This window comes from Aythya ferina, assembly GCF_964211825.1.
Source record: "Aythya ferina genome assembly, chromosome: Z".
Lineage (NCBI taxonomy): Eukaryota > Metazoa > Chordata > Aves > Anseriformes > Anatidae > Aythya > Aythya ferina.
The window spans coordinates 21,755,940-21,779,599 of record NC_140299.1 but is presented as its reverse complement, the minus strand read 5'-3'; the positions used below and the strand labels follow the sequence as shown (position 1 = coordinate 21,779,599).

Genomic DNA, 23,660 nt, shown 5'->3' with positions numbered 1-23,660 from the left:
ATCACATGAAAGATGGACTGGTGTGATGATGGACTGGAGGCAAAGCTTTGAAGATAACCATCTCAAGTAAAATAAGTTCAGATGAGCATCTCAGTTGGGGCTGAAGAGAGCCCATCAACAACATTAGAACAAGAAAAAGTCATGTACTGAAAACAGGTAAAAACTCCTAACTTTGACTGATGGCATTTTTCTCAGGACAGCTGAGACTTTGTATCAGAGTCAGTGCCCTAAAAATTTAGACCATTCTATTTAATAGTTGGTTTAGCAATAATCATATGTAATTAAAGAGTTTGTAAAGGCCTCCTTCATGACCATTGTCATTTCATCTGTTCATTGAGACTCCAGCTTCTTAAAAGCTACTAACATTTAAAAAGTTGCTTCCTGAGATGTTTGGTCCTATGATGCAATGTGTGAACAGGTAAACATCCACAGATACTGAATACATAAGAGAAAGCACAAAGCTCAGCCATCTGTTATCTCCCATTCACTGCATGACTTTGTAACAACCATTATATGACAGTATGTATATAATGGGGTTCAATGCCTCAAAATTTGTTGATACCAACTAACAAATTATTGTACTAACTGATCTGTTGAAATGTTTGCAAGCTCTTAGAGATTCTGAGGTGTCCAACTTATTCAGGCTAAAATGGTCGAAATAGTCAGGAAAAATCTACAATTTTAATCTGGCTATTCAATAAATCTTAATTAAAAGCAAATGCAATTTTGCTGTAGGTCAGGGAAACAGGACAGATAGTAATTGGAAAGAAATGAGCAGGACTGAAAATAAAAGGTGAAATACAGACTGAAAGTCTGAAATATAGACTTTTGTTTAAGAAGCTTAAATAACACTTCTATGCCTCCAAAGCATGAATTGAATTAACATTTATTTCCATGTATTCATATTAACTATTCATTCTTTTTTTTGGGGGGCCTTGTCCTAAAGGGTGGTCTCACAATAAAACATTAAATTATCTGACACCAAACATAAAATCAAAATAAGTTAAAAAAAAAAAATCAACATCCAGTATTGTGAAAAAAATAAAAAATATGCATGTATATGTGTATAAAAAGTTAATAATTCTGACCTCTCCCGACACGGTTTACAGATGTGAATAAGCAATTCAATGCTTAATCCTGACTTTCTGTGTCAATAAAAAACTATTTAACTGTGCTATAAATCTAATAAGCGTCAAATAAGTGCATTTTGCTTTTAAATTCCTTCCCATTATATCTGAAATAAATTCTCATGTTTAAAGGAATAAACATTGTAACTTCTTATATTGATTGGTTACACTAAGCAGAATTTAATAGCAGGTTGTTAAATCATCAGCAATTGAAGTTTTCAAGTTTTGCTACAAACTTCAAATATTTGAAATTACTGTGATTCACAGGATTGTTTCACTGTATTTAACTGTGACGTGGCTATTCTGTGTTAAAAATTATATTTGGAAAATAGGGACCAGATGATTTATAATAGAATAAGAATGTCTCTTAATCCCATTTAAAATACTAAAACATATAGTTGCTCATGTACCCTATCTTCCTTTTTTAGCTTTGCAGCTAAATGAGAAAAATGAGCATGGTTTTATTCTCTTACATATTTCCAGTCAATTCTGAAAGAATAAAAAACATGGTCCTAGAGAACCAAAACTGATCAAAGATGTTGGCTTAGTGCCTAGTTTTGATGGAGAAGTCCTCTGTGACATGCAACAAATCTTGATATCAGCTCCCTCTGATCAGAAATAATACTGGAGCACATTCACTCCTGAAGGTGGTTGGTGGGAACATAGTTTCATGCCATTTGCATTGCATGACAGGGGCACTGTGAAAACTGTTCCTCATTAGCCTTGCAATCCGTCCTGGCTTACTGCTCCTTCACACTTAAGACTGATGTAGATTATCAGCACAAGCACATTGGAGGTTTTTGGGTATCTGCATATCATGTTCCAAGAAATGTCCTAATAAAGAAGGGCTATAGAAAAGTGTGCTTGTCCACCTTTTGAGCTCTAGAACTGGATGCAGTTTGATTATGAGATGGAAGGTCTGACTGATCCTCTGAAACTGGCTTTGAATCAGCTCATTTTACATCAAGAGGGATGCTAAAAAGCAAACAAAGTTATAAAAAATAAGTTACCATAAAGTAGTACTAATAAGGCATGATGATAAGAAAAAATATATCTTCAGTAGATTATAAAAATGCACAATAATAATATAACATAGTTAATTCTTTTTTTCTTTCCTCTCACATCAAGTAGGTAACTAAAGAGTTATCAAAAATAATCATTTAGCAATCAATTATCAAAAATATACTTTTAGCAAACATTTGGCCTTTGAATTAAAACATCTTTGTCTGAATATCCAGCTGTAGGTTCAGCATTTTTCCCAAATGGCTTTGGTTTCACGAAAAGCACATATGAAAACATCTGTCAGATACACATTAGTTCTGAGCATGGTGGTGTTGGCAAGGGGGATTTAGTGAGAAGATTGTTAACCCCAAACCCCATGGCAATGTAGCAGATCTGAATTCATTTAAATGCCACTGAACAAAGGCTTCATCCAGGTCTCCCTGAAGTGCTCATCCAAACGTTAATCTTCACACAATACACATCCTTATCAGATGGGCCAAGAAACATCTGGAAAAAGTGTCTGAATGTGTTCCAGATCCTTTGAACTGAATTTTCTGCATGTTGGCACTTTCTACATTGAAATGAGATTTTAGAAGTGAAGCTGCCTTTTTCACAGGACTCATGTGTGGAAAAATAGTTTGAATTTTGATTGCTCATAGGCAGCAGATACTTCTATGTGTGCATATGTCCAAAATTTTGAATCCTCATCAGCAGGTTGCTACCTGCACTTGTCATGGACTGGTTGTTAATTTTAATAACAACTGGACTAAAAAAATTGCACGTCCTGAATCTGCAGATTACTGAAGAGACATGAGACAGAGCCGCAAAAGAAGAGGATGCTCATACACTGTGCTTCTGCACACAGGCTATTTATATGAGGAGAAACAGGGACTAGGGATACTTTAGATTTAGCACATTTGCAACCTTTCTGCCTTCAGGCAGGAAGCCCATATGTCTACCAACTGATCAGGATCTATCAGACCAAGAGTGGTTTCACTGGCAATTTGGTGTCTGTAGCTTACATTTCAGGGTTGGTGCTTGGAAAGGCCTGCTCTCTGCTCAGGATCTACCAAGCCAGCAGGGACTTCTCCAGGGATTTTTTTATACCTTTAACTGTTATGCTTCAGAGCACAAGGAACAGGGGCCCATCAGCTGGTTGGGGTCGCTTTTGCTGGCTGGACAATCTCTGGCTATCTAGAACCTTTAAACATGTGTTTTGTTTCTTACTCTGCTCTGCTTCCTCTGTAACAATGGTAGCACTTTGAAGCAATAAAGGGGACAAAAAGTAACAAAAACAAACAAACAAACAAACAAAAAAACAGATCATTCACCTTGAAGTTTAGCACTTTCAAAGATTTTTAAAACAAAGGTTAAAGTTTTGCAAGTTCACTGAAGACTAAGACTAAGTTCATTCAAGACCCAGAAGACAGACACAGATGACAGACCTTAAAGCAGAAGAGGCAGTGTGCTCCCCCAGCCGGAATGTTGGTCCCCAAAGTGCCCCAAAGCCATGTGCCACCTGCTCAACAGAGAAAAAGAAGAAGATATGCTGTTGGTGGGGTGGAAGAAGTCAAAAGATGGAAGAAGAAGAGAGAATTAAGGGTGAGAACAGTCACTAACACAGAAGGAAAGCAAACTGCAACATCTCTGCCTTTCACTGTACCTGCAAACCCAGCCACATTTCCCCTCTCTGCCCAGGCCCCAGAAAGGAGGGGCTTTCTGTAACAGACAGGAGTGTTGACTAATCTGAGCTGCTGACTTCTGGGTCAGCATGAAAAGAGCACAGTGAAATACAGCTTAGAAGCGTGGAAAGAGAAGCAGGATAGAGGGAAAGAAGTGGGGTACAGAGGGAAGCAAAATTAGCTAAAATCCCACTTGCCAGTTTGTTACCTGCTACTTTGGTGTTCCTCGATGTACCTGGATAGGCAATATTTGAACTTTGACAAATATATATGTCCTATCTACTTGTTGCCCCAAGGAGAAACTGAAAATATGATGCTGCCCAAAATGAAAAGAACATGACCCTTAAATTAAGTGAGCAAGTAAATTCTCAAGTAAAGTCTGTGCAAGCGTGACTACAGGAATGACAGAATGTTTCTGCGTTAAATGCAAGGAAAGAAGAGGTATTTCATTCTTTAATGCTTTATGATTTACATGATAAATATAACATAATCCATTTAGTTCTGTGCTAAAGCTAGAGCAATAGGGTAAATTTATTTTTAGGTTAGAATATCTACAAATTATATGAAGGAGATACTTGATTCCCCAAAACCTTTTCTGAAAAAAAATAAAATAAAATACAATAAATGCTTTATTTGAAGGGGAAAAAGGAGCCGACTAAGTGATTTCCAAAATGAGAAGAGAAGGCCCCATACATAGACCCATGTAAGTGTATATATACAGATTAAAAGAAATGCATTATTTTTAGACATTTGCTTGATTATTGAATTGAAAGCACTTGAATTGTCTGAACAAGTGTGACCTTTTTGTTATTTGCTCTTTGTGGCTGATCAGCTGAGTTATATGAACTCATTATTTTTAAGTGAACATTGAGAAGAGCAATGGTGGCAGCTAGCAGATAACACATTAATGATCAGTAAGCATTTACACAAATGCCTAGTAATCACTCTCTTTTCATCTAGCAGCAAAGAAATGACTGGATAATTACAATAAACACTGCCCTGCTTTATGCAAAAGTGTCATTTGTTTTAGATATTTAATTTGTATTTTTGTCCCCTCAGCATCAGGTCTGCTATTATTGCTAGTTGGAGTATGCTGTTTGCAGCCGTTAGGCAGAAAATTTACAGAGAAAAAAAAAATAATGAAAAAGACAATTCAGCTTAGAATTTAAATAAATCAGTGAAATTATTATGATAAATTTAATGGTATTTTATTTGACTCTGAATACAGTTCTGTTAATGTTTAAAAGTCCTCTAGAAAGCAGTAGTAGTGTATATAATCTTACAACTCATATTGATAAGTACAAGACCCATTAAGTATTTTCATCCTTCAGGATCTGTCTATATAGACACACACACACTTTGGAGGGAAGTCACCACTCATGCCTGAACATTGGTCAGATCTCCTGCCTGTCACTCCATAGCCTTTTTTAGAACTGGCACTAAGCAAACAACCTTGACTTTAGTGAGCAGACTAAAGTTCTCTTTTAAAGACTGAAGGAATAGTCCCACTGAGACCAAGTCTTACTTACAATTAGAAACTTGGTATGGTCCAGCCACTGAGATACACTTATTTGTCTGAGACATGAAATGCTGCTATGTCCAGTAAAATTCTTCTAGTAAAGTTTGATAGTTTATGTTATATTATATTACATTATTTATGTTACTTTATGTTCATGAAAGTCTGGCAGCTTGAAAGTTTTCACTGAGATGATCTTTTCAGTAGTCTGCTGCATTGCTCAAGCTGCATATAAAAGACCATGGGAAAGCAACTGCTCTTATAAAGCATCCATAACCGGTGAAAACATCTTGAATGTCCTCTTTGGTCAGTTATCCTTAATAGAGATCTTATCTTGACAGATATGCAGTACGTATCTATGGCTAAAAAGAATCAACAGATAAGATCCATCAGTACTATGCATCTTTTCATTTCTTTATGGATAGAAAATGCACTGCAAACCTCACTTAGATAAAAATCTATGGTTGTTTACAACCACTGGAAGCAACACAAAATGTCCAGAAAAATGATGTACATTGGACTAGATGCAATATAGGTACTACTGCCTTTCCTCAGTAAAGCTGCCCAAGATACCTTGTAAGAAGACTCCTTCATATCACATAATCTGGTAAAAATATACATATATATATATATATATATATATATATAGCTTGTTCTGAAGTACCTTTATCTGCTGTGGGACATTTTTATTACTATTACTATTATTGTTGTTATTATTCAGGAAACACTACACCACAAAACACTGCTAAACAGAATCTTTATTATTATTTTTTTTGTTGTTGTTGAAGCACCAGCTTCTAGCCAAGGAGAGAACACTGACAGTGCAGACTGGAGATGGAATTCAGAGGCAGCCCTGGCTGGAAACTGACATGGGAAGAGAAGCAGAGTGGCTAGTCCCAGGGATGTCCCCAAGGGTAGGAAGGGCAGCAGAAGAATGAGGAAGAGAAACTGAAATAAGCAATCCAAGAACAAGCAATATGACAAGAAGGACCAGGATGAGGACAAGAGTAGTGAAGGATGGACCTTCACTACTCCAACACCTCTGTGTTGGACCACATAGAGAGAATGAAAAGGACTCTCAGAAATAGGCAAATTTAGTGCTGGGAGAAACAGGAAGAAAACTAGGCAAGAGTATGATGAGTACAGACTGATTTTTCAAAACGATGAAGCAGGAATAAAATTATATCAGGATGTGGGGAGCATACTCAGATATTGAGGAGTCCCTATGGTGAAATCTGCAAGGAAAGTGAAAATCTGCTCACTTCTTCAGATGGAGAGAATAACTTACCACTGACTTGAGTTATGGTAACAGCTTAGTTAGCCAAGATCTACTGCTAAGACATCCAGCTCTGCTCTTGAACAGATGGCTTTCAATATAATCATAAAATTTTCATAAATTTTCTAGCATTTTTTTTTCAGTTTTCTTTTTAAAAAAGAAACAGGAAATGACACACAAAACAATGTTAAAGAGAACGTAACTTTGCAAAGACAAATGCAGAGAAGCAGGAGAATGTCAGAGTTGGGGTTTATACTGTAATTTTTCAGTTTGTCCCCTCTATGTAAATGCACTAATTCACCACCCTTATGCACCTGACAACATAAGTCTCACAGACTGATTCCACTAATATTCAAAATGGAGCAGCTTAGCAGGCAGCTGTTTTTGTTTCTCTCAATAAAGGTAATTTGAGCCTAATCTTACTTGTTAAAGAGTCTAGAAGCTCTAGAAATATTGAGAAGACCTGAAGTTAAAGCAGATGAATACAGAGAACAGAAATGCATCTTTGTAAATTAAGATTGACCTTGTCTTCTGTACAGAATACCAATAAATCTACTTTCTGCTTTAGAGAACAAACATACATTGAGAATTTTCTCTTAACCTTGTATATATGAATTTCTATTCCAGACAAAATGCATTATCAAACTTTAATAAATTTCAAACCTTGTAAGAAATTCTTCCAAATTTTAATCTTCAAAATAAAGTAAAATACATCTTTTTCAGTATTTCAGAATAAATTTGTAGCTTGCCCATATGTTTTCATGTACAGATCAGTTTCACATGGGTTTAGTTGAAAGTGTTCACACATGTTAGTCACAGGAATCTGTGGTTTTAGAGACATTAATCATTTCATGTTTGTAAACGGATGACTCAGAAATGATTTGTTGCCAAGAAGTAGAACACATAAAAGTATTTGTGATGTGAAATCTAGGGAAATACAGGACTTTTCATCTCTTTTGAAATCTCATGTAAAATAGAGCCATTTTCAGTTAATCATAAATACTGTATTTGTGCTACAGTTAGATTGTACATTTTTTATGACTGAGATTGGGAGAACAAGTAACCTGAAGTAAGTCCACCAAGGGAAAAATAGTCTGCTGCAAACCAAGTGTTACAAGCTGCCAAGTTTAGAAGAACAAGAATGATGACAAAAATAAAATCTTCCCAGAGTGTGTAGGGAAGATAAAAATCTGAGTTCTCAGGAAAGATATTCCTGAGAAGAGTTGCTAATATTCTGAATAAACTGTCACTCCTTATCTGTCCTTTAGGCTTCCTGCCTTCATTAACATCCACCACCTTACACGCAGGTGTACGAAGGAGATGGGGTGAAGCAGCCATTACTTACATATCAGTACTTCTCTTTCCTATTCTTCAAAATAATCTCAAAAATTGGTCTAGAGATTAGTCTAGTACATGTCATAACCATGATAACCACAAAAAACTTGAAAACAGTCTGCATCAGTGCAAGCAAGGGTAAGTTAATCATATCAGTATGAATTTTAAACTATGGGAATAATCAAGAGCTAGAAATTTATCCGTATAGTGTCTATATTGTTTTTAATATGTTGGTCGAATTTTCACCATAGCCAAGATGTAAATTTTTAAAAGCATCACAAATTCTGTGTGCTTTTCCACCCAGCATTTTGTTACCCTTCATTATAAATAGTGCGAAACAAAATAAGAGGTTGCTTTTGAAAATGTAAGAGAAAACAAAACAAAACAAAACCCTCTTTCATGGTGTTTGATACAGGGGGAAAAAAAAAAAAAAGAAAAGTAAAAGGATAAATACTGATATCTTGACAAGCAACTATAACTAACTATTTTTATCAAATATATATATGAATGAGTGATATGTAATAAAATATTTAGTCACTTTATAGAAAACAGTTTAGGTGTTTATTATGATTTCTTATTTCAGCCTCAGGATAATTACATACACATGAACAAAAGGAACTTCTGCCACTATAAGAGGCAGTCATATCTCACAATAAATAAAACTAGCATTAAAATTCTCATGTGGAATCACTGTAGTCTCTTAGCAGAGGGCAAAAGAGATGTCTTTAACTTAACCAGTTTATAGAAAACTTATGAAGCCATATTCACAACAGCAGGTGCTTTAGACTTCTTGCTAAAGATGTAATAATTAGATTAAAATAGTGTTGAAATAATAAATTTAGATCTCTTACAGCAGCAAAATATATCAGAAAATATAATACATCTTTACCCCTATGTCATAGTCTTTAGTCTTAAATCATAAAAGCCTGAAATACACTGTTCTCTTATTAGTTAAAACCACCTAACCAATTCTGAACTGAACAGGGTATTCACTATTTCTGAAGTCCTGATAATTAGTTGATTTAGTTAGTCCTGATAGTTAGTTGATCAGTTGATTCATACTAGGAACCATTAAGTAATTATAAGATATATTTTCATGGAAGAATTGCCTGAGAGGTGAAACCTATAGGGTGAGCTTGGTGGCCTTACTGAAACTGAGATGCACCAAAACCAGAAAATCCTTTCTTCCAGGGAAGAGGCAGATCCAATTGAAGAAGATCTGAGCAAATGATTTTGATTTTAGAATGTTGTAATGGGCTTGTTTAATACCCATAATATTACATCATAAGATTGCTGTAATTGTCAAATACAGTATGCTGCAGTAAGGCTTTGGTAACATAAAGTCTGTATTATTATCATCAGAGACAAGCTTCTGGATTTAAACAGCATTCTGATAAGTTTTAACAGTTTGATTTGACTTTTGGAAAGTTAAATGTCTGTATTAGTCAGATTTCCATTGAGAATAATTTATATCTGGAAATTCAGTTTTCTAAAGCAGTTGAGGTTCAACATAAAGATATGCCAAAAGCTACTCATGAAATAAGAAAGTTCAATATAGAAATACTTTACTGACCCAATATTGATAATTACAGTTAAGTCCAGAGTTTTGTGTATTCTAGCTCTTGTATTAAATATACCATCCATTGATGAATTAGCAACAGGTGTGGCATATCAAAGTATTTAAGTAAGGTTAATATTTCATTACTACTTTTACAGCTTTGAGATTTGAGAATCTACAATGCGTTATAATATTTGTTTGTTTGTTTATTTGAATGAGAATTAGAAGTATTATTACTCAAAAAAAAAATACATGTGTGTATATATATATATAAAGTAATGAATGAAGAACAATTATCATACTGTTGTCAAACACAAGGAACCTCACTGACATTAGAAGCTTTAGCTGACAGGATGAGTAGCAGACCATGCTACAGATGCCATAGAAGACAGTTAACATGTTGATGACCTCTTCATTCCTCAGTTTACCATGAAATACCTCCAATCAATATTCCATTGCCACAGAACTGCTGTCTGCTACATACCATTGGTCCATGAATCAACCCCAGGTAATAACTTCTATAGTGCCGTTCTCACTTCTCTAGAAGAGTTTAAGTTAATTTAAGTCCAGCAGATAGTTCCCATAAAGATACTGGGAAGACAGAAATAATTTGTCTCTAATTAGAATGGAAGAATTCTAATATAAAATAGACCTAGACACTCACAGGAGGATTTTATTTTATTTTATTTTATTTTATTTTATTTTATTTTATTTTATTTTATTTTATTTTACAATTTGTAAAGGGCTTGAGGAATATTTTCAGCAAATATAATGAATAAAGTAATATTCTGTTCTCAATATTTTTGAGCAGACAGGAATCCCTTCTCCAGGAATTGCTTTTTATTTTTTGTTTGTCCTGGCCGAGAACACTGTAGTGTCACCCAAGTCACTGTCATATCAATGTATTTCACAGAATCACAGAATCACAGAATTTCTAGGTTGGAAGAGACCTCAAGATCATTGAGTCCAACCTCTGACCTAACGCTAACAGTCCCCACTAAACCATATCCCTAAGCTCTACATCTAAACGTCTTTTAAAGACTTCCAGGGATGGTGACTCCACCACTTCCCTGGGCAGCCTGTTCCAATGTCTAACAACCCTTTCAGTAAAGAAGTTCTTCCTAACATCTAACCTAAAACTCCCCTGGCACAACTTTAGCCCATTCCCCCTTGTCCTGTCACCAGGCACGTGGGAGAACAGGCCAACCCCCACCTCACTACAGCCTCCTTTAAGGTACCTTCAAAATATCTCTTTTACATTACTTAATGAGTGTTTGTTCCCTTAACTGGAAATATGCACAGAGAGAATATAAAAAAGAACAGACTTTAAGGAAGGAGGATACAGAGTGTTTGGTAATATTTACTAGCAATAATTTTGAAATTAAGAAAAAAACCCACCAACAACAAAGACCACGATGACATTCTCTAGACAAATGGCCCATTGTGGATAGAAAGAAGATGCTGTGTTCTTAGTTTGCTCCCACTCACTAAACATTTTGAATTCTAAATCCAACTCTCTTTAAAATAGTAGTTTGAAAGATGCAAATCTTCAAGAAAAACAAACAGTAAATCCATCTTATTGCCAAGGGAGCCAGTTTCTTCACTACTTGTGTTTACCAACTTCCAAGCTGCATACTCATCTACAATCTACAACATTCTTAGATGCAAAAACAAGAACAACTAAATTTTTGTACTTTATATCATGACAAATATTGTTGTGACCAGAGGCAAAGTAATTCATTTTGTTAACATGTAATAGAAGCGGCTTAATATTTTGGGTGACAGGCATTTTATTACTTACAACTGTGTGAACTATAGGATAACACAAACTGGTCATGTAACTCAGAATTTGATTTCCACATAATTTAGACCAAATCCCAAAGTTACTCAGAAAAGCTAGTTCTGTGTGCTTCAACGAACATGTGACTTCATCATAACGTATATAATATTTATAATATATACGTATATATATATATTATATTTATTTATTTATTTATATACTGTGGTAGATCTTTTTGTGCTATTTGTATCTAGAAAACAGCACTGATCAATGTAGTTTTGTCAGGCTCTATCCTATATATATTGGGGGCTGTCTAATTAAGATTTCCCAGCAATGGTGGTTTTTGGTCTGAAAACAGATTTGAACTCAGCTTACATATTTACCTGCTAGTGCCTGGAAAGAAACATCTTAATGCAATTCTTTCCTTTGGAAAAGAAAATGCAAGCTGTGTCTACTAGGCACTGAAACTGTTACTAGATGCCAGCCTTTCTTTGGAGGCAACTGAACCTCACAAATTGTCCAGCCATTATTCAAATAATAAAAATATCTCTGTAGCATATCAATGTGCCCTGTGGGCAATTGAGATTGAAGGTGTAACTTTACATTAATTTAGTTTGGGAATGGAAAAAAGCTCTCAGCAACAAGCAGATTCTTGTATTACTTTGTTGATATCTGTCCCAGAGTTTGCTCTCCACTTTCCCTTTGAATGCTACTTGTTATGCCATTTTGGACAGAGATTGATGACTAGGTAAGGTTTCAGGTTTTTGACTTGAATTTAGTGCTAGAGGACTCCAGAAATATGCAATATTGAATGAAGATTATGTTTTAAAGCCACAGAAGCAAGATGTTTCATAACATGTGAAATATAATAAATATAATGTATAATTATTGAATTATTTAAACCCAACAAATCAGAAACTCACTTGCAGTGCTCCAGCAAATAAGACCCCTTTGGACCTGAGGCATTTGTTTTAGCTTTCCAAAAGTAAACAAGGCCCTTGAGACAAGTAATATCTATTGTTACACAGGTACAATCTAATTCACCTTAGTTACATTAAAATGCTACAGCAGAGCATTTGTGTACCTTTAAAAAACCCACACACTGCAAAACCTGTATATCTACATGTAGCAATGAATCTCTTGGATGAATCTCTCAGAACCCAAACATTTATTGTAGGGATTGTCTGTACTTCTACTTTTACACTGCAACATGCAATGCACTAGTATAAATAATAAAATGCCTCCATTTTGACTATTTGTGGTTGATATAACCACAAGTTACTTGCAGTCCAGCAATGTTATATGGTCCTAATATGAGCTGTTCTACACTGTAGTCAGCATTGCCATGCTTTGTGGAAAGTCACTGGGTGAAATGAAAATCACGTCAAAGCTGACTCTTTGTGCTCTGATATGCTACCTTATCTCCAGTGTGACTCAGTGTAAACACAAAGCAAAAGATAAGGAGGACTTGTCTCACATTTTCAAGGAGTGTGCCACAAATGCAGTGTGTGGCTTCATATCTTGCTGCTATGCAGTCCTTTTAACAGCATTCTGAAAAAGCTAACAATAAAATATTTCTAAAAGTTACTAGCAAGCTGACCTCATTTTATTCATTGTTTGACTAAAGTACCTGTCACAGAAGACATAACTATATATAGACTAGTGCAATTCAATTACTGTTTTAATGGCCTTTAGCTACAACTGCAGAAAATGGCACATCTGTGCAATACTCAGAATATGAAACACTTTTCACTTGGAATGCTTAGTTCAATCAAGACATGTTAGTTACTTTTAAAATAAACTTTGCAATATAATCAGAGTCACTTAAGTTGGAAAAGTCCTCCAAAATCAGCACATCCAACCATTAACCTAGCACTGGCAAGTTTACTACAAAACCATGCTACTAAGTTCTACATCTACGCATATCTTGAAAACCTCCAAGGATGTTTTCTCAGCTGCTTCCCTGTGAAGCCTGTTCCAATGCTTCATAACCCTTTCAGTGAAGAATTTTTTCCTAATATCCCACCTAAACCTCCTCTGGCACAACTTGAAGACACTTCCTCTTGTCCTATTTTTTGTTGCTTGGTAGAAGAAACTGATTTCCACACTGCTAAAACCTCCTTTGAGGCAGTAGTAGTGTGATAAGGTTTCCCTGAGCTTCCATTACTCTAGGATAAATAACCCCAGCTCCCTCAGCTGCTCCTTATAATACTTGTACCCTAGGCCATCTGCCAGCTTTGTTGCCCTTCTCTGGACATGCAGCAGCACCTCATTATACTTCTTGTAGTGAGGGGTCTAAAACTAAACACAGTATTCAAGGTGAGGCCTTACCAGAGCTGAGTACAGAGGGATGATCAATTTCTTAGTCTTTCTGACTATGATACAAGCTAGGATGCTATTGCCATTGTGGCCACCTGAGCACTTTGCTGGCTCATATTCAGCTAGCTATCAACCAATACCACCAGGTCCCTTTCTGCTGGGCAGCTTTTTAGCCACTCTTCCCTCAGTCTGTGGCATTGCATGGGGTTGTTGTGCCACAAGTGTAGGACCCAGAGTTGAACCTCACACAGGTGGTCTCAGTCCATCAATCCAGCCTATCCAGATCCCCTCTGCAAAGGTCTCTTACCCTCAGGCAGATCAACATACCTGCCCAACTTGGCGTTAGCTACAAATTTACTGAGGGTGCACTTGATCCTCTCTTCCAGATCATCGATAAAGGTGTTGAAAAGAACTGTCCCCAGTACTGAGCCCTGGGGGACACCACCTGTGACCAGCAGCCAGCTGGATTTATCTCTATTCACCACAACTCTTTGGGCCCAGTGACACAGCCAGCTTTTAATCCAATGGAGTGTACACAAATCCAAGCCTTGAGCAGCTAGCTTCTTCAGGATAATTCTGTGTCAAAGGTTTTACTGAAGTCTAGGTAGACAACATGCACAACCTTTCCCTCATGCACAAATTTATCAAGTCTGTTAATATAAATGTAGGTAAGATAGTAGGTCAGGCTATTAGACTTTATATTTTTTATATATTTTTAAATGAAATGCCACTTAAGATATGTCCTAACTGTCTTCAGGGTCCATTTTGTTCATGGACTGTATGAGAAGATACAATAGCATTACATTAGACAGAGGAATGGAAATACTTCCTTGCAGGGAAATATGTGATATCTGTGTATGGATTTTAAAGATTTTGTTGTTGTTGTTGTTGTTGTTGTTTTGTTTTGTTTTTTTTTTTTTTTTTGTTTGTTTGTTTGTTTGTTTTTTGTTTTCTCAGTTTAGAGATTTAATACTTGTTAACTGTTACTGTATTCAACTTACAGCCCTTGGAAAATTATAATAACTGGAAAAGCTTTCTTGTAGAAGTTACAGCTAAACTCTCCATTTTATATTTTCTGTGAGATGTGAAATCGGAATCAATATTTCACACAAATGGTAGGAGGACAATAAGGACTTTTCAACTCATTTTAAATAATCACTTATATCAAAGTGGAGTGACATGTAACTGAATTCACTGGATTTGCTCATCAAGAAAAAAATCTGCTTCTGTTTTTGACCACTGAACCCTTTAAAACAAACTTACTTTTTACTCCAAATAAATTAGTATGACTGCGTGGGATACGTCCCCAGAATAAAATGTAATTTGCATAGAAAACTGGCATACAATACTTGGATGATGGTAGAGAAGTTGATGAAGGCCAATGTTACTCCTTTTTCAATAAGGGGAAAAAAAAATCTGCTGAAAACTGTCAGGCTTTTAAGTCTAACACTTGTGCCAGAGAACATTTTAGCACCTTTCACAAAAAGATGAACGCTTAGCTCTTTAAGCACACATCAAGCAAGTGTGATGACCAAGAGGAGTTTGAGGGCAGTGCATCTGATTGGACAAATTCTTTGACTGGATGAATCTAGATTGCAGGCAATTCAGTAGATGCCATTTGCACAACTTAGAGGTTATTGGTTCTGAGGAACAGCTTATTCAGGGATGAGAGCTCTTCACCTCTGAAACCCACTGTGTATGTCTCTCAGGGACTGCCATTAGGAAGAATGACTGCTTTTCAAAGCAGACACTAAATGCAGCACGCAACTTTGCCTAATGCTACTTGTGCTGCTCCAATTTAGGTACATGAAAAAAGATCAGAGCATTACCATGACATATGTTAGAGAATGGAGACAGAAGACCCAAAAGCAAGTGACTGTTTGAGTGATGGAGAAGGTATGTATAAAGAAACTTCTTGAAACCTTTTATTTTATTGGTCTTTACACTGCATATTGGTCATGACCCTGCAGTAACTTTTTTTTTTTTTTTTCCTTAGATAATCCTGCAATGAAACTGAAGAAGAGCCTCAGTTTTCGTCTGCCTCCAAGGCCCTTTCTTCTTTCTGCACCTGCTTTGTTGGCAAGGAATATCATTTAATCTATAGAGTGAGCATGGACCAATGGTTATGCTTTTTCAAGAGGAAAAGATTACTGCAACAGGGATAAGCATCAAAATGTACAATTGCAGTATGCAATGACTGGGTTCCTGCCCTGCCCTGCTTACATTAGGTCAAAGTCCATAAACAGTTCCACTGAAGCATCCACTGAAGTCCTTGCAGAAGCAAGCCTTTTGGTTATGGTGAGTCACAGTATGTATGAAAAAGCAAAGGTGGTGGATATTTTTCTTTTAATCTCTTTTCTGCAGACTTTGAAGCAGAAGAGACTCTAAAAAGAGCTATCTGCAGGATGAGAGATGGATGGTTTCTGCCTGAAAACCATCCATGTTTCTTTCAGTCTTTTCATCTGCAGATTTTCCTGGTCTCATCTGAAATATCCCCAAGGGCACTTTAGCTTCAACATGGGATAAAGAGGTCTGAATTCATAACCCCAAACTAGAGAAAATCTGTAGTCATTATGGAAGTCCTAGAGTTTGGAGAGTGAAAATGTTGGTCTCACATTTATTTTTTTTATTTGCAACAGCTAATGATTCACCAGAATCATCATTGTCTGGAAGTTCATTTAGGGAGAAAATTCTTTGGTCATTTCTTCTTAGTGCTCTCTTTTGGTATGGTGAAGGTGGTGATAGCATAAGAACTAGCAACATTCCTATTATGTATAAATTTTTATTTTTTTCCTTTTTATTTTTCTTCTTCCTTTTTTCTTTTTTCTTCTTCTTTTTTTCTTTTTCTTTTTCTTTTTTTTTCTTTTTCTTTTTCTTTTTCTTTTTCTTTTTCTTTTTCTTTTTCTTTTTCTTTTTCTTTTTCTTTTTCTTTTTCTTTTTCTTTTTCTTTTTCTTTTTCTTTTTCTTTTTCTTTTTCTTTTTCTTTTCTTTTTCTTTTTCTTTTTCTTTTTCTTTTTCTTTTTCTTTTCTTTCTCCTCTTCTTCTTCTTCTTCTTCTTCTTCTTCTTCTTCTTCTTCTTCTTCTTCTTCTTCTTCTTCTTCTTCTTCTTCTTCTTCTTCTTCTTCTTCTTCTTCTCCTTCTCCTTCTTCTTTTTCTTCTTCTTCTTCTCCTTCTTCTCCTTCTCCTTCTTACTCTCTGCTTATTTTCTATCAATTTCTATGAATAAAATCTGCTCCTGATTAAAAGTGATGTTGAAGAGAAACTGAACAGTCATTCAATATCTACAGTGGCTACATTTCAAGGATGGAGATAGCACCTGTTCTTTCAAAAAGATCATCAAGTTTACTCAATATCCTACTGTAGCAAGTGAATCTTTCTGATGACATATGTTAGCTTCAAAAGAAAGTGCTTTTTTGTACTTGGAGATAAAAGGCAATATTTCTGGCATGTTCCTTAACACATCGATAGCATTTAACTTTTCACTCTTTCAGTTTACTCATTCAGCTGCCTTTCTCTGTTTCCTTCACTGCTAGTCATGTTGAATCTGCTAAATCACAGACTAATTACTGAATTTAAATCATTCTCTCCATCATTGTCACATTAGAGTGAAAGTGTAACCAGGTATTGAATTGAACTAAATAGTAACAACCAAAATGCAAAATACTCTAGTCAAAGTGAATCATGGTACAGGTTACAAACTATCCAAAGCCATCTGAAAATTGGCAAATCAAAGCCATTAGTAATCAGTGTAATTTTACGTGCTGTCCTTTCTGTGACAAATACACTCCATCTCCGCTTCATGGCCACACTTGATGCTTCTGCCAGTAGCAGTCCCACGTGTTCTCTCTATACAGTAGCTTTTATTTCTGAATAGCCCAAGCAAACCTTCAGTCAAAACACAGTTTCTTAAAAACTCCATTGTGTTTTTTAGTGGTTTGAAACATCTTTCACTCCCAGAAGTGAACGAAAATACCAAGCTTTCTGGAAAAAATGAGGAAAAAAAAATCCCAATCCCACTTTTTCCTGCTTCGTCCTCTGCAAAAAAAATGAATTTTCTTCCAAAATTTCTGACAAGATACTGGGCTGGGGGCATTTAACTACGGGGGGAGAAGATTCTTCTACAACTATCCTTTTTAATAACGAAAAAGGTAGCACAATAATAAACCACTGAAGAAGATGCTGACAATCTGTGTTAGTGATCCCACTGCATATATACACAGCACACCAACCAGTTCTTGAATATCTGTGCCTTTCTCTCTCAGTGATAACAAAGGGGGATATAGAGCTTCCTTTTCGGAGAAATATAGTCAGTCGTGGCAATCTGTTGAATTCTGGCAAAAGCAGACTTATGCGTTCAAGCCAATTAGAAAATAGATTGACACAAACCATACACTGCTGTGTATTTCTAGTTGCTTCTCAACATTTTCAGATGTTGATATGAAAGGCTGAAACCAATGATCCAAAACATGTTTTCTAACATAGGAAGTCCTAAGGTAGCCTGCTTTGAAATTTAGGAAAATTCAGATTTAAATTAATTAGCATGGACATTCAGTAGAGAAGGAAAATATAATCAGAGGTATAAAAGAAGATACAAAAAATTCTTTAGAGTTTTATTCACAGACAAAAAGTCAAGCAGGCTTATTTCTTCAGTGATGGAAGTTTGAGATATGCATATAATGGAAACAGCAATAAAACAAACCAACCTATCAAATTAGCAGAACAAATTCATAACATTACAGGAAGATTAAAATTTGCAGTACAGTAAGAGGAAACTAGAGAGTTAATGCTTGGATAAATAAGAATGAGATAGAGATACTCAAAACACAAGATGCAGTTTTGGTGAGGAAAGCTTTTATTACAGTACTCATCCAATATCACTGTCTTCTCACTTTTTCAGTGTCATCAGAGGGTACTGATTTTAATGAACTTTCCTACTGCATTTCCTTAATGTGGCACATAAAGATGCCTCTAATCTCTGTCTATTTTAAGGGAAAAAAAAACTTAGAGTCAATTGTTCAGTGTGCTTCCAGTCCCTTCTGATTAATAGTTTCTTCCTGCCACTGAAGGTTTTTTGGGGCCATTACAATGGCTAAGGGCAGACAAGCTCTCTAAGCAAGATAAGGTCTCTTACCTCCTCTCTTTAATTTACTGACCTATTCTACCCTTCAAGCCCATTAAAACCTGGTTGAATGCTTCCATTAAGAAATAAAATGGAATTTGTTGGCTTTTGCTCAAATACTTTAACCTTTTATATATATATATATTACTTAGTTTCATGTATAGGCAAGTATCCAGCTGTTGAAAATACTTGGTACTGTATCAGCACTCTGAAGTGTGCAGAATCTGGGCAAATATCTACTCTGAGTGTCCAATTAATTTAAGAAATAGTTGAACAAAAAAATATCATTTTGTAATAAATAATGACACCATATTTTTCTGCCCATTGTAGCTAGGACTTAATTTGTATTGCACCAGGAGTTACAAATGTAAGGCACTGTTTGTTGGAGACTAAGAGTTTTTTCTATATTGTATTAAAAAGTCAGGCAGAAAATAAAGTAACATTGCCAGTTCACTGCTAGGATCCACAGCTACATTCTGTGCACAATGCTGTCCTGTGTATCTCAGAAGCCTCTGGAAGTTCCCCTGTTTTACAGCAAAATCCCCATCTGGGAAAGCCTTCATACTTTCAGAGATTCAGTGTGCTGATAGAGCATTGAGATTGATACTCTAAAATGACAACAACAACAAGAAGAGGTTTAAAGCAAAAAAAAGTTTTCTTATGATACCATAACTCAAGGATGATTTTTTGTAGTAGAAGAAATTCCTTCAGAAATGAGGGGCAAAGCTCCTGGTACTTATATTGTATAGTATTCAGTTGTGTGCTGTGTTGTCTAACTCCAGAAAACTCACAAACATTGGTCAATCAGCTCTGTTGCAGGCACATTCTGCAGCAGAGTGGGGGAGTGCAGCAGATGGGAGGGGATTATGGGCCAGGAAAACCTCAGGGGGATGCAGAGAACTGCCAGGAGTGGCTCATGAGGTTTGGCTGGGGCCAGGAGCAAAGTCAGCCAAACCCACAACTCTAAAACGCAGCCCAAGGAGTGTTGGGACCAGGGCATGGCACAGCATTTTGCACAGGAGGGTGTCTTTTTGAAGGAGGGCCATTCCACTGGCCAAGTGGGAGACTTGGAGTACATGTAACCCAACAGTCATGTTCCAGGACCACTTACACTGGTCAAGAGCACACATCCTACCAGACCCTCAAGGCACTCTGAGAGCAAACACTGCAGCTCTAGCTGGGGGGACTGCACCATCTCTCCCATTGATGTCTGATGACTCCAGTCAGGTGGAGGCTGCAGTGCAGAACTCAGACTGCAGGAAGCACCCAGGCCTTACTCCTGGGGCAGGGACAGGTGACAGACCTGCCTACAGAAGGTATGTCCAGGTGGAGGATGTCCTGCAGCAGGTGGTTGACCTGTAGGAAGCAGTGAGAAGGTTGTGTAATATTAGGGAGTCTGAGAAGGAACTAGATAGCTGCTTCCAAGTGCAGCGTGTGGTGGACACACAGCAAAACAGCCAAGAAATCCTCCACCAGCACACACAGAAGGGAGGGATGCCAACAGTGTGAAAGAATGGAAACCTGCAATGGAAAGAATGCACAGGAGGAAGAGATGTCCCCTGAAGCCTGAGGTACCCTTACAGATTTGCTTCACTGCTCTGCAGACTGAAGAGGAAAGACCTGTCCCATCAGGGGAGATGCTGGAGCAGACTAAATCAGGCTGATATGCTCCCTTTATAACAAAGAGTAAAACTAATAAAAAGCAACCTGTAATGGTTGTGGGTGACTCTCCTCTGAGAGGTACAGAGCCACCCTTTTGCCAACTTGATGCATTCTCTAGAGAGGTGTGTTGCTTACCTGGGACACATATCAGGGATGCCACCAAGAGACTATAAGCACTCGTACATACCACTTTTATCTATCCCTTTTGTCTATCCCCGTTTTATCACATGGACACCAGTCACACAGCAAAGAGCAGTCTGAGGAGTATTAAGGAGTAGTGTGATAGAGGCCTGTATTAATAGTATCAAGAACCCTGAGAATAGCAGTAAAGGACCCTGACATGCAGGTAGTTTTCTTAATGATTATTCTAATTAAAGGGATGGGATTTGAAAGAGCAAATCAACCACCACCAGGGCTAGTTTGGCTACTTAGAACATGGGACTCACTTTGAGAAACCTGGTCTACTGGAGGATAATGGGGTCCATCTGCTGGAGGAGGGGAAGAACATCTTTGGTTACAGGCTTGCCAAGTTGGTAAAGAGAGCTTTAAATTAAAGGTATTGGTGCATGGAAACATCAGTCCATCCAGCTCCTAACAGTTTGATGCCAGTTCCAGCAATAGACACCCACAACCTGGAGAAGGATCAGAGGTCAACGGGAGAGCACCTGAAGAGAATCACAAGGAATTACACCCACTCCATCTGGTAGACCGGCTTCATCAGGACTCTGACTTAAATGGATCTATGCAAATCCATGTTGAAAGGACACTAAACAAGAGGAGTTAGAGATGTATGCATGTTTGCCAATCTATTGTCTTATTTGTGTAATGGAGGCATGGTATGATGGCTTCCATGACTGAAGTGTTTGAGGGAAGGATATAGGCTCTTTGAGAAAAACAGGCAGGGAAGATGAGGAAGGAGTATTTTCCTGTATGTCAGTGAGCAGCTGGAGTGCATGGAGCTCTGCCTGGGGACAGACAAGGAGCTGACAGAATTTATGGTTTAGGATTAAACGGAGGACAGGAACAAATGACATTATAGTGGGTGTTTGTTACAGGCAAAGGAAGATCAAGCACATGAGGACATCTAGAGAAAGACAGAAGCAGCCTCGTGTTCACGGAGTCATGGGGGACTTCATGGGGGACTTCAGCCACACCAATATCTGTTGGAAGGACAACACAGTGGGGTATAAACAACCCAGGAGTTTCCCAGAATGCATTGATGATAACTTCCTTATCCAAGTGGTAGAGGAGCCAATGAGAAGAGGTGTTATGCTGGACCTCATCCAGGGAAGGGCTGGTGGAGATTGTGAAAGTCAAAGGCAGGTTTGGCTTCAGTGACTATAAAATGGTGGAGTTCAAGATTCTTAAGGCAGTGAGGAGGGCACACAGCAAGCTCACAGCCCTGGATATTTGGACAGCAGATTTTGGTCTCTTCAAGGATCTACTTGGTAGAGAACTGTGCGATAAAGATCTGGAAGGAAGAGGGGCACAAGAAAGCTGGTTAATATTCAAGGACCACTTTCTCCAAGCTCAGGAGCAATTCATTCCGGCAAAGAGGATTTCAGTCAAAAACACCAGGAGGCATGCATAGATCAAGGAGCTCCTAGACAAATTCAAATACAACAAGAAAGATAACAAGTAGTGGAAAAGAGCAGAGGTAACCTGGAAGGAATACAGGGACATTGAGTATCCAGTTCCAAGATAGGAAAGCTAAAGCCCAGGTAGAATTAAATCTGGCCAGGGACATCAAGGACAGCAAAAAGAGCTACTACAAGTATGTCAGTGATAAAAGGAAGACTAGAGAAAAAGAAATCCCCCTCAAGAAGGAAACCGTTGTTACCCAGAGCATGGAGAAAGCTGAGGTACTTAACTTTTTGTCTCAGACTTCACCAGTAAGAGCTCTAGCCACAGTGCCCAAGTCACAGGTTCCAAAGGCAAAGATTGGGAGAATGAAGAACCATGCACTGTAGGAGAAGATCAGGTGTGAGACCACTTGATGAATTTGAAGGTGCACAAGTCCATGGATCCTGTTGAGATGTATCTCCTTCTATGACAAAGTGACGCTCTGGGTGGATGAGGGAAAGGCTGTGGATGTGGTCTACCTTGACTTCAGCAAGGCTTTTGACACCGTCTCCCACAGCATTCTCCTCAAGAAACTGGCTGCTCTTGGCTTGGACTGGCACACGCTTCGTTGGGTTAGAAACTGGCTGGATAGCCGGGCCCAAAGAGTCGTGGTGAATGGAGCCAAGTCCAGTTGGAGGCCAGTCACTAGTGGAGTCCCCCAGGGCTCGGTGCTGGAGCCGGTCCTCTTTAATATCTTCATCGATGATCTGGACGAGGGCATTGAGTGCACCCTCAGTAAGTTCGCAGATGACACCAAGTTAGGTGCGTGTGTCGATCTCCTTGAGGGTAGGAAAGCTCTGCAGGAGGATCTGGATAGGCTGCACTGATGGGCTGAGGTCAACTGCATGAAGTTCAACAAGGCCAAGTGCCGGGTCCTGCACCTGGGGCTCAATAACCCCAAGCAGAGCTACAGGCTAGGAGATGAGTGGTTGGAGAGCTGCCAGGCAGAGAAGGACCTGGGAGTATTGGTGGATAGTCGGCTGAATATGAGCCAGCAGTGTGCTCAGGTGGCCAAGAAGGCCAACGGCATCCTGGCTTGTATCAGAAACAGTGTGGCCAGCAGGGCTAGGGAGGTGATCGTCCCCCTGTACTCGGCTCTGGTGAGGCCGCACCTCGAGTACTGTGTTCAGTTTTGGGCCCCTCGCTACAAGAAGGACATTGAGGTGCTTGAGCGGGTGCAGAGAAGGGCGATGAAGCTGGTGAGGGGCCTGGAGACCAAGTCCTACGAGGAGCGGCTGAGGGAGCTGGGCTTGTTCAGCCCGGAGAAAAGGAGGCTCAGGGGCGACCTTATTGCTCTTTACAGATACCTTAAAGGAGGCTGTAGTGAGGTGGGGGTTGGCCTGTTCTCCCACGTGCCTGGTGACAGGACGAGGGGAAACGGGCTAAAGTTGTGCCAGGGGAGTTTTAGGTTAGATGTTAGGAAGAACTTCTTTACTGAAAAGGTTGTTAGACATTGGAACAGGCTGCCCAGGGAAGTGGTGGAGTCACCATCCCTGGAAGTCTTCAAAAGACGCTTAGATGTAGAGCTTAGGGATATGGTTTAGTGGGGACTGTTAGTGTTAGGTCAGAAGTTGGACTCAATGATCTTGAGGTCTCTTCCAACCTAGAAATTCTGTGATTCTGTGATTCAAAGGTCTTGAGGGAACTGACAGATTAAGTCA

General features: G+C 38.1%; 1 long non-coding RNA gene across 1 annotated transcript; it reads right to left on the bottom strand.

Moving 5' to 3' along the window:
• Positions 1-870: 870 nt before the first annotated feature.
• LOC311427528 lies at positions 871-3,840 on the bottom strand. The gene is made up of 3 exons (XR_014687400.1): positions 3,793-3,840; positions 3,575-3,648; positions 871-2,102 (listed from the first exon to the last, which is right to left on the bottom strand). It is a non-coding gene; the product is annotated as an uncharacterized lncRNA (long non-coding RNA).
• Positions 3,841-23,660: the final 19,820 nt, after the last annotated feature.